The sequence below is a fragment of the Ostrea edulis genome, chromosome 3 (genome assembly GCF_947568905.1).
Source record: "Ostrea edulis chromosome 3, xbOstEdul1.1, whole genome shotgun sequence".
Classification (NCBI taxonomy): domain Eukaryota; kingdom Metazoa; phylum Mollusca; class Bivalvia; order Ostreida; family Ostreidae; genus Ostrea; species Ostrea edulis.
The window spans coordinates 84,787,081-84,796,852 of record NC_079166.1 but is presented as its reverse complement, the minus strand read 5'-3'; the positions used below and the strand labels follow the sequence as shown (position 1 = coordinate 84,796,852).

At 36.9% G+C, this 9,772-nt stretch overlaps 1 protein-coding gene across 1 annotated transcript in view; it reads right to left on the bottom strand.

The window, feature by feature from the left end:
- LOC125673012 (uncharacterized) overlaps window positions 1-9,772 on the bottom strand; it is a 1,263,960-nt gene that overhangs the window by 239,105 nt on the left and 1,015,083 nt on the right. The gene's annotated exons all lie outside the window — the stretch shown is intronic.

Sequence of the window (9,772 nt, the reverse complement as noted above, 5' to 3'; positions counted from 1 at the left end):
TAAAATTTGAATCCCACTAATATAAGTACACGTGCTAGTGTTCTATCTTTCTAACAGCCAATTGTGAAAAGGTTTTTTCCTCTGATGAATGTGATATCACAATACTTTGAAAGAAAATTCGTTTTAATTCTAATTCCTCCTTTTCCTTTTAAATTATTTATTTTTGATGAAATTGAAGATATATTCGCCCATTTCAACTATAGAGATGATGTCCTTTCTTTTGACCATGTTAAACCTAAATGGACATAAAACATGATTAGGGTATTTAAATGATATTTATAGAACTATGGAAATGTAGGGCAGTACAGAGATTAAAACATCTTAGCAGTGCTTATTTAACTTCTTTTTTTCAAATGGAGTTAGGTTCCATTTCACCCAAGCTTCCAATAGTTATCAAAGGCATGTGTTTGGAGTCTGTAATTAAAGATTATTTTTTGTGAATGTAATTTCCCAAAGTGTGCAACGATTCTTATCCCATTTAATTCCCAAATCCTAAAACTTCTGTATATTCCACCTTCCTCCTAAACTAAAAGACAGATTGATTTAGTTAAATTTAAGACCCTTTTCAATAAATCAAATGTTTTTTCAGAGTGTAGTAAAAATGAAGAATCATCTGTGTTTTCTTTTTAAGTACAGCGGTATTATGTTAAATCTGGCAACAGTAAAATATTTTCGCCAATAAACTGCCCCAATGATATTTTGTATTTACGTACATTTTCAAGCGGTTTCCTATTTTGTCAGATACGATCAACATCCTCAGAACAATTACTCTTGTGTATTACACGCTGTGAAACATTTCATATAATATTGTACAGGTATCACTATCAGACTCTAGTTTTACTTATATATATATATGTGTAGACAATGACACTTGTTCTACATCACATATAGAAACACAATGTGCATTACATACAGAAAGAAATACAATTTACATTACCGACATATTAAATACAATTTACATTGCCTACAGAAATGCAATTTCCATTGCCTACATCAACTTAATTTGCATTGCCTAGAAAAACACAATTTACATTGCCTATAGAAACATAATTTACATTGCCTACAGAAATACAATTTACATTGCCTACAGGAATATAATTTACATTGCCTACATAAATACAGTTTGCATTGCCTACAGAAATATAATTTACATTGCCTACAGAAATATGATTTGCATAGCCTACTGAAATATAATTTGCATTGCATACAATTTACAACACGTACATACGTACAATTTACATTACAGCCAGATGTGCAAATTGTTAAAAGATACTCCAGGATATATATCTAATCCAGAATTGATTTCAGTTCGATGAAATATTCCTAGATAGGGCTGCAGTAGACCCCCCACTTCCATTAGATATCTGTAAGAATACTCTCCAACAGAAAAAAATGACATAACTGATTATACAGTCTACTCCGTTTATAGTGAAGTAACTTATCCGTAACTATCTGTTATATTGAAGTTGCTTATGTGTAACTGTTACATTGAAGTCACTTATGTGTAACTGTTATATTGAAGTCGCTTATGTGTAACTGTTATATTGAGGTTAAATCCCCAGTAAAGCTGTTTATATAGTACGACATTAGGTATATTGAACCTTGGATGAAAAGGTGAAGATAACGAACAGTGATCAATCTGTGGATGGGGTGAACAATTCATTTCCGGAGTAGACTGTATATGACAGCTTTTTGATAACAAAGTTATCTACAACATTATGTTGTTTCAGTCCGTTAATATGACGGAACATTTTATTATGTTTGGGAGTGAAGGTGTTTATTTCTGTTAATGATCAGACAGTTTTAAGATGATGCATGCATTTATACATTTGAAAAAAAATATCTAACCTTTCAGATTTGATCCTCAATTTATGTTTGTTGCTACTTTTGTTTTGTTTAGTGTGGGATGGACAGTTATTAATCATGATATAATTGTGCTCGATAATGTAATAAAAATCAAGAATGACTTAATCGTGGAGTTGTGTTAATTCCTTACCTTCCTTTGGTGAGACATGTATTTTGTCTGAGCGTCACAAAGTTGTGAACAGAGACTCCACTACATAAGCAGTAAAGTTATGTAAGACACCTTTGTTTGTATTGCTGATAAATTCGGTTACTAGTGTGTATGTAGTTTGTGTATCGTGGAATATACTCTGTAACTTTGATATATGTGTTCATTAATTTTAAAAACTTTTTTTTTTTCAAAAACATACGGTTATACATTAAAAGTAGATAGGTATTACATCATCTTTAGATTGAAATCTTACATCTATATATTATCATGTTGGAACGGTTTTAACAGTCTCATTTAAAGTCAGCATTTTGCAAATGCTATGGTCGTTATATAACGATCATTAGAAGGATGTAAAAAAAAAAATGCAAGTCTCAAAATGAAATGTGAAATAACGAACAGTGATTACTCTCATATCTCAAGTCTTCGAATGAAAGGTGAAATAACGAACAGTGATTAATCTCATGACTCAAGTCTCCAAATGAAAGGTGAAATAGCGAACATTGATTAATCTCACGACTCAAGTCTCCAAATGAAAGGTGAAATAACGAACAGTGATTAATCTCATGACTCAAGTCTCCAAATGAATGGTGAAATAACGAACGGTAATAAATCTCGTGACTCAAATCTCCAAATGAAAGGTGAAATAATGAACAGTGATTAATCTCATGACTCAAGTCTCCAAATGAAAGGGGAAATAACGAACAGTGATTAATCTCATAACTCAAGTCTCCAAATGAAAGGTGAAATAACGAACAGTGATTAATCTCATAACTCAAATGTTACAGCACTGGAAAAGTCCGTTTTATTGGATTTGCAGTGATTGATTCCAGGAAATATATCGCCGAGAATAAACAAAACGATGGCCAAAATATAATAAAGAAAGACTACATTTATTTTTCTGCGCCCAAATTCGCACAAATCTATTTTTGAAATCTATAAAAAAAAATTCGATTGTCGTGTATATTGCGATACAATCGTACCACAACATTTATTAGTTTGAGTTCATGGTAATAGATTGCCTATCCATAAGTTAGAAAAATAACTTTTCCTATTTCTAAACAGTTCAGCATGATCACTCTTCTGGAGAAATAATGATAATGTGGGTACATCATCAGTCCCGCAAAACTAGGTATGCTACTTTGATGCATAAACGCTCTTTGGACATCTGCAGTTCTATTTCCATGAAATTTTGCATCATTATTATCCAAAGATTAGCAAAGAAACTATTACACGCGATATTTTCCTAATGCTTATCGAGACGTTGCATCTGTGTACCTCGAAACAAATCCCAATTTATTGATAACAAAGCTCCAGTTGAATATTATCCTGATATCTCAGTTCAATGGAGGGACCCATGAATTGTGCAGAATTCCATTGCCCAAACCGCCATCAATGTCGTCTAGAATAGACAAAAACCTCTTTTGCTAAGTCGAAATCTCTTTAAAATATGTATCATTATAATAATTAATAGTATAATAGTATTATATATTATTATCTAGTAATTATATCATTATATATTATAATAGGATCAAGTCTGTTTGAACAATTTGTTCTCTTCTTATCACTCTTTCTACAAGGTGATATCGCCAAATCTGTCCAGTAGATCCAAATACATAAAGCTGGGTTTAATTTCCTGCGCACTTGGTTCATAATACACGTAATTCTGAGCCGTTCTCACCTCAGCCATACTTTTCTGCAACACATAAATCTGGATGTAAGCCAGGTATCATTGACTAGGGGTTTAAATCCGATATACGCAACCGGCCATAAGCAAATGTAGATTTTGTCGTTTTATTCTAAAATACCCATTTCATTTGGGAGAAAATTGCTTGACCCTCCTCTCTTTAAGTGTGAAATGTGAAACATTTAGATAACGGTAATATCGCATTGGATCGATTGACCTGTGGGTCGAGATCAGTCAATTCCTCATATTGTAATGGGTCAGATTTTTATATATTTTTGACCAATAGAAAAAACAGAACACGGAAATTATTACATTTCTGGTAGGTCACAGGTGTAAAGTGAAGATAACGAACAATGATCAATCTCATAAATCCCATATGCCATAGTTTAGAGAAAGGCATGCTATTCACCTTAACAAGTTTCTGTACTGCTTAAACCTAGGTCATAAAGTAGTTTCAGAAGTACATAAACTTGGGTGGTGACTAGTCTCAGTAGTACAGAAACGGTGAGGTTTCAACAAGTTCCCGCTGCGTACACCACAGGGAATCGGGGACAAGGTTTGAATACTCCGTAACCCCTTGTTAATTGGACGTTTCCAAGCTGATACCTTGCGAAAACCATGTTTTCTAAAGGTACTGCATATTTTACGGAAATTTCCCACACTATTGATACCATACTTTTCATGAAGTGCAACATTTAATCAGTTTGCATCATTCCTGCATTGGGTCTCAGAAAATAAGTTAAAAAAAACCCAATCAATTATTCAGTACCTGGACTTCCCATATTTATGTAGCAATATGCCATTATCACCTACATGTGTACATATGGTGTTTATATCTCTCAACTGATTCGATACGTAAGAACTTGTTCTGCTTATGGTCAGTTTTCAAGTCGAAGCAGGCTACTAACAAACAAGTTCTTGGTGCAGTATCTTTTCAAATCAAGGGTTATTGATTCGTTACCTCGCACTCAATAACTCATGACTTGTGAAGATGATGGTACAGGGATTCCAAAAACCTGGTTTAAAGTCAGCATTTCGCAGATTCTATGGTCGTTATAACGATCTAGTTTGTGAATTCAACCTATCATTGGGCAAATGATGTCTAAAGTGTTTCATACCGATTGTTAGGCCGTTCTTGGCACACTGCTTTTGACTACGGATAATTTCTTTTACCTGATCAAGATATAGGGCTCATGGTGGGTGGGACAGGTCGATAGCGGATGCATGCGCCACCTAGGCATATTATTCCATATCTGGTATGTCCAGGGGTCGGTTTTTCCCAACTCTCTATATTGTATTGGTTATATGAGTTATGAGATTCATCATTGTTCGTTATCTTCACCTTTCATACAGAATACAAGAGAGTATTTTTTTTTAAAGTTAGGGCCCGTGCGGGAAGGTAGGACACAAATGTGGATTGAAAGTTTTACCTGAAGATATATATATTGGAAATTGTAATGCCTTCTTTTCAAAAGTCGTAGGTGCATACTACGATAAAACATCAATACGCAAACACCCCAAGTTGTGTGGACGGACGTGTCCATGCTCTCTTGAAGAAGGGGTCATATTGGTTTGCACCTGTCGGTCGGTCTGTTGATCGGTCAGTGTGTAAGTTAGAAGACCAAGTGTTTTCGTCTCTACACACTGAAGATCCTTTTCTTGACATATTTACACCTTCTTATAATGGCCTGCCCTAAAACGTAAATAACCCCAATGGATTTTGAGGTCTTAAGTTCAATCTACTTTGGACAAAGGAAAATATTGTTTGCTCAATATCTTAAGAACCCTTTACTTGACAAACTGGTTTATACTAAGGAATGGATAACCCTTTTTATTTTGAGGATTCGTGGTCAAGGGTCAAACTGGGCATAGTAAGGTAATGTCCGCTAAATATCTTATGAATTTTCTTATGATAGACTTCAAAATTGTTACTGGAGCCTCCAAATAGTAAATGGACCCTTTGATTTCAAGTCACAAGATCTAATTATTTTAATTTGAAATATCTGCTAGGTATTTTGAGAGGCCATTATTGGTATTGCGGTTGCCACTAATTTGAAGAGTATCATCACTGACATTATGAAATTGATCCTCTCAATATGGCCTTCCAGGGGTATACATATAGCATAATGTATTTAACGCATTTCTTTTTTTTAAACTATGAACCCTGGGTATAAGAGTGGAGATGTAATTGGGGATCATATTTTACCTACCGTGTAGTACTTGCATATAGCTATAAACATTTTCACCAGAACATAACAGTAAGACTACAATGTTAGTAATATTGTTAAAGATGCATTCCTATGTAAATTTGGTTAAGTTAATTATGACAATATGGGGCTGGGTTGGGGACATGCTATGGGTTCAAATATTTTCATAGGAACGTAGGAGGTAGAAAATATATTACAAATATTAGGACGTAGACCAACAGAACCTATGTGACTTAGGTGAGTATTGTGCCTCATTGATCTCGTGTTCTTGATATATACTTTCTTTTGATGATTTTTGGAGTGGATGATACATGTCTTATTAAACACATATTAATTATATTAATCCTGTAATGTGGGTCAATAATTCAGAAACCCCACAATTACCGGTATTTTTCAGGGAACCTTTTATAATTACAACAGCTTGAAATTCAAAATCATTTTGTCACAACCCACATTCTATCTTGTACTGAGAAGGCAATCTTCATGACATTTAAACAGAAGGCTTTACATTTCATTACAATTCACATTTACAAGGTTATTAATGAAGGACGTTACGATGACAAAGATTCAGACATCATCATGTGAATCACTCCTATCAAAGGAGGAAGAGAGACCCATTCTCTACTACAGTAGACCATACAATTACCATTTAGAAGAGGACAGAGAGGACATTGTTAAAGCACTTCTTACTCTGACGGTAATGTAGTATCGGGTAAGAGGGAAAAAATAAACATGTGTTATATATTTATTTAGAGTCAGTTTGAAGAACATTTCTTTTGTTGAACGGTCATTGTGTACAGAAGTTTAAATCACATGTAATAAATGACTGTTTGGTGTCAGTTCTTGTTCACTTAGATTAAAAGTAGGGCAAACACGAGCCCCTTGAAACACCTAAAGACGTACTAGGTGCCTCGGAGGAGTACTCGTACCCTGTCGATCGGTCAAAGCCATAGTGAGTCATACATGTATATCTTGATCAGGTAAATGGGAGTATAATACGTAGTAAAAATCGATATCTAAAGAACGGCTTAACATTTGATATGGAACAAGACAGGGTTGACCTAACGACATGTAGTATTGGCAAATAATATGATTGAAATCAATCAATGTTGCTACCTTCAGCCTTTCCTCATTATAAGAACCGTATAATTGGCAAACATGTCGGTTTCTTAACGTACTAATGCCTGCTGCTTCAGGGGAACTCCGTCGTAAGGTTCTATCAGAAAGACCAAAAATTCTCAATTTCAAAGGCGAAAGAGGAATCGCTAGTTATCTTTATCAGGTTGGAAACACTTGCCCTATAGCGATATATTCTCGCGAAAACGCGATTATTCCTCTGTAGCGAGAGAAAATATATCCTATACAACCGAGAAAAACACCCGCGGAGCGCTTCTCTTCGTGCTTCACGTGAAAAAAAAAAAGGAAAAAATAACAAAATGTCCGATTCTTCTGCAAATATGTAAATTAAAATAAAATCACTCACTATGTGTATTGGCTTTCAGCATCCTTCCTTCATATGGAGCATCGTTGATATGACATTTATTGATTGTGTTGTATAGACACAATACGTGGCATGTTGAGTGTGGGTCGCACTTATTCTGCATAGCACGGAATTTTCCATTATTTTCAATCAAGACACCGGTTTATGGAAATGTTTACTTTCTCACTAAAGAGGGATAATCACGGTTTAGCGAGATCTTACTATACAGAAGTGTTCCCAACCTGTTTATGTCAAAGGTTGGATGTGGTTCTGGCACGTGTGGGATTGAAACGTACAACATCCCGACTACGTCGTGAACGCTCTGCCACTGCGCTACCACATACGCCCCCCGTAATGGATGTTTCAATACTCTCGACATGACAAATCTTGCTTTGTATACACACAATGTGAATTATCGCAAATGTCTAAATTTGACGGGTGATATGTGGGAAGAAAGGCTAAGATAACGAACATTGATGAAAGTGTCATAACTCCTATAAAAATACGAAATAAAAAGTTGGGCAATCACGGACCCCATGGACACACCAGAGGTGGGATCGGGTACCTAGGAGGAGTAAGCATCCCCTGTTGACCGGCAACACCCGTCGTGAAACATATACTACTCAAAATTTGATAAGGATAACTAGGTTATATGTGTGTAATTTACCACTAACATAACAAAAGACATAAATTTGACACAGAAACGTGTTTACTCAGGTTATAAATGAAAATTCATGAACGGCATGAACTTTTATCAACACGGAATGCTTGAAATCTGATAACGACACCAAAGAGCATTTCATTACAAAAAGTTAACAGCAAACCAGAGAAAATTACACAGTTTTTGGGGATAGTCCATCATTACACTTAGTCGATGAAGTGCCAATACCAGGTATGGCCTCCCCTTGCACCAATGACGGCTTGACAACATCGAGCCATGCTGTCAATAAGCACCCGGATGTTTCCAATGGGAAGGTTGTTCCACTCTTCAAAGAGGGCGTTTCCGAGCTCTGCCAAAGTCGTGGGTTGTGCTCTACGGCGTGAAAGGGCAACCTGCAGCATGTTCCATACATGCTCAATCGGGTTCAAGTCCGGCGAGCGCGCTGGCCAGTCCATACGGACAATTGTCTCCTACTGAAGGTACTGCTCCACCACCCTTTCGCGATGAGGACGGGCGTTATCATCCATCAGGATGAACTCAGGCCCAACAGCACCAGCGTAGGGTCTGATGTAAACATCGAGGACCTCATCCCGGTACCGCACCCCCGTCATTGTTCCTCTCTCCAGGACATGAAGATCTGTTCTTCCATCCCTGCTGATTCCACCCCAGACCATGATGGAACCACCACCATAACGGTCATGTTCACTGATGTTGGCATCATGGAAACGTTCACGTTGTCGTCGCCACACTCGGTGCCTCCTGTCTGTAAAGTCCAAACAATACCTGGACTCATCGGTGAACAGAACTTGAACCCAATCGTTCTGTGTCCAAGTGACATGATCTTCAGCCCAGTCCAATCGCTACCGCCGATGTCGAACACTCAGAGGGACTCGAACACATGCCCTTCTCGAGTTGAGACCTGCATTGTGAAGCCGATTCCGTATCGTCTGAGTGGACGCATCCACCCCCGAGGCGTTCAGGGGGTCGTTACGTAGGCTGGTTGCTGTCCAGAAGGGATGGTGTCGTGCCTGAAGAGCCACATAATGGTCTTGGCGTTGGCTTGTCGATCTCTGATGACCACCCCTATGTCGGTGTGCAGCTGTACCAAAAGCTTGCTGTCAGTTCCAGGCCATGTTTACAACGCTCTGGCTGACGTTTAGTGCATTTGCAACAACCCGTTGTGAATAGCCAACGTCAAGCATTCCAATATATTTGCCCAGTTGTTCTGTCGTCAGGCGACGCCTTACACGTTGAGAGGGCATTGTATTGATAAACGTAGTGTAAACACTCAAGTGAGTTTGAAATTTTAGAAAGATTCAGACACCGATGTGAAAATCGTGCAATGGTAGCAAAAGCATCAACTGTGATGAGAAACGCATTTCCCACGGCATGAAATGCACGTGCAAGTCTGTTGAATACGTTTTTGATTTCACTTGGACACAATATTGCCAGTTATGCAGTTATTAATTTTTTAAACAGAAAAATATCTATGATCCTTATCAAATTTTGAGTAGTATATGTATTGATCAGATAAACCTGTAATATGTAGTAGAAATAAGAAAGGGATCAGGAAGATGATCACACGCAGTACGTTTACACATAGGATATTGGTTGTCTTTGATTAACTACATCAATCCGAACAAGCTAACAAGCTGGGGATATATATCCATACTGCATTCAAATTCAAAGGACATCATTTCCCCCTAAATGTTTGTCGTCATGAGAA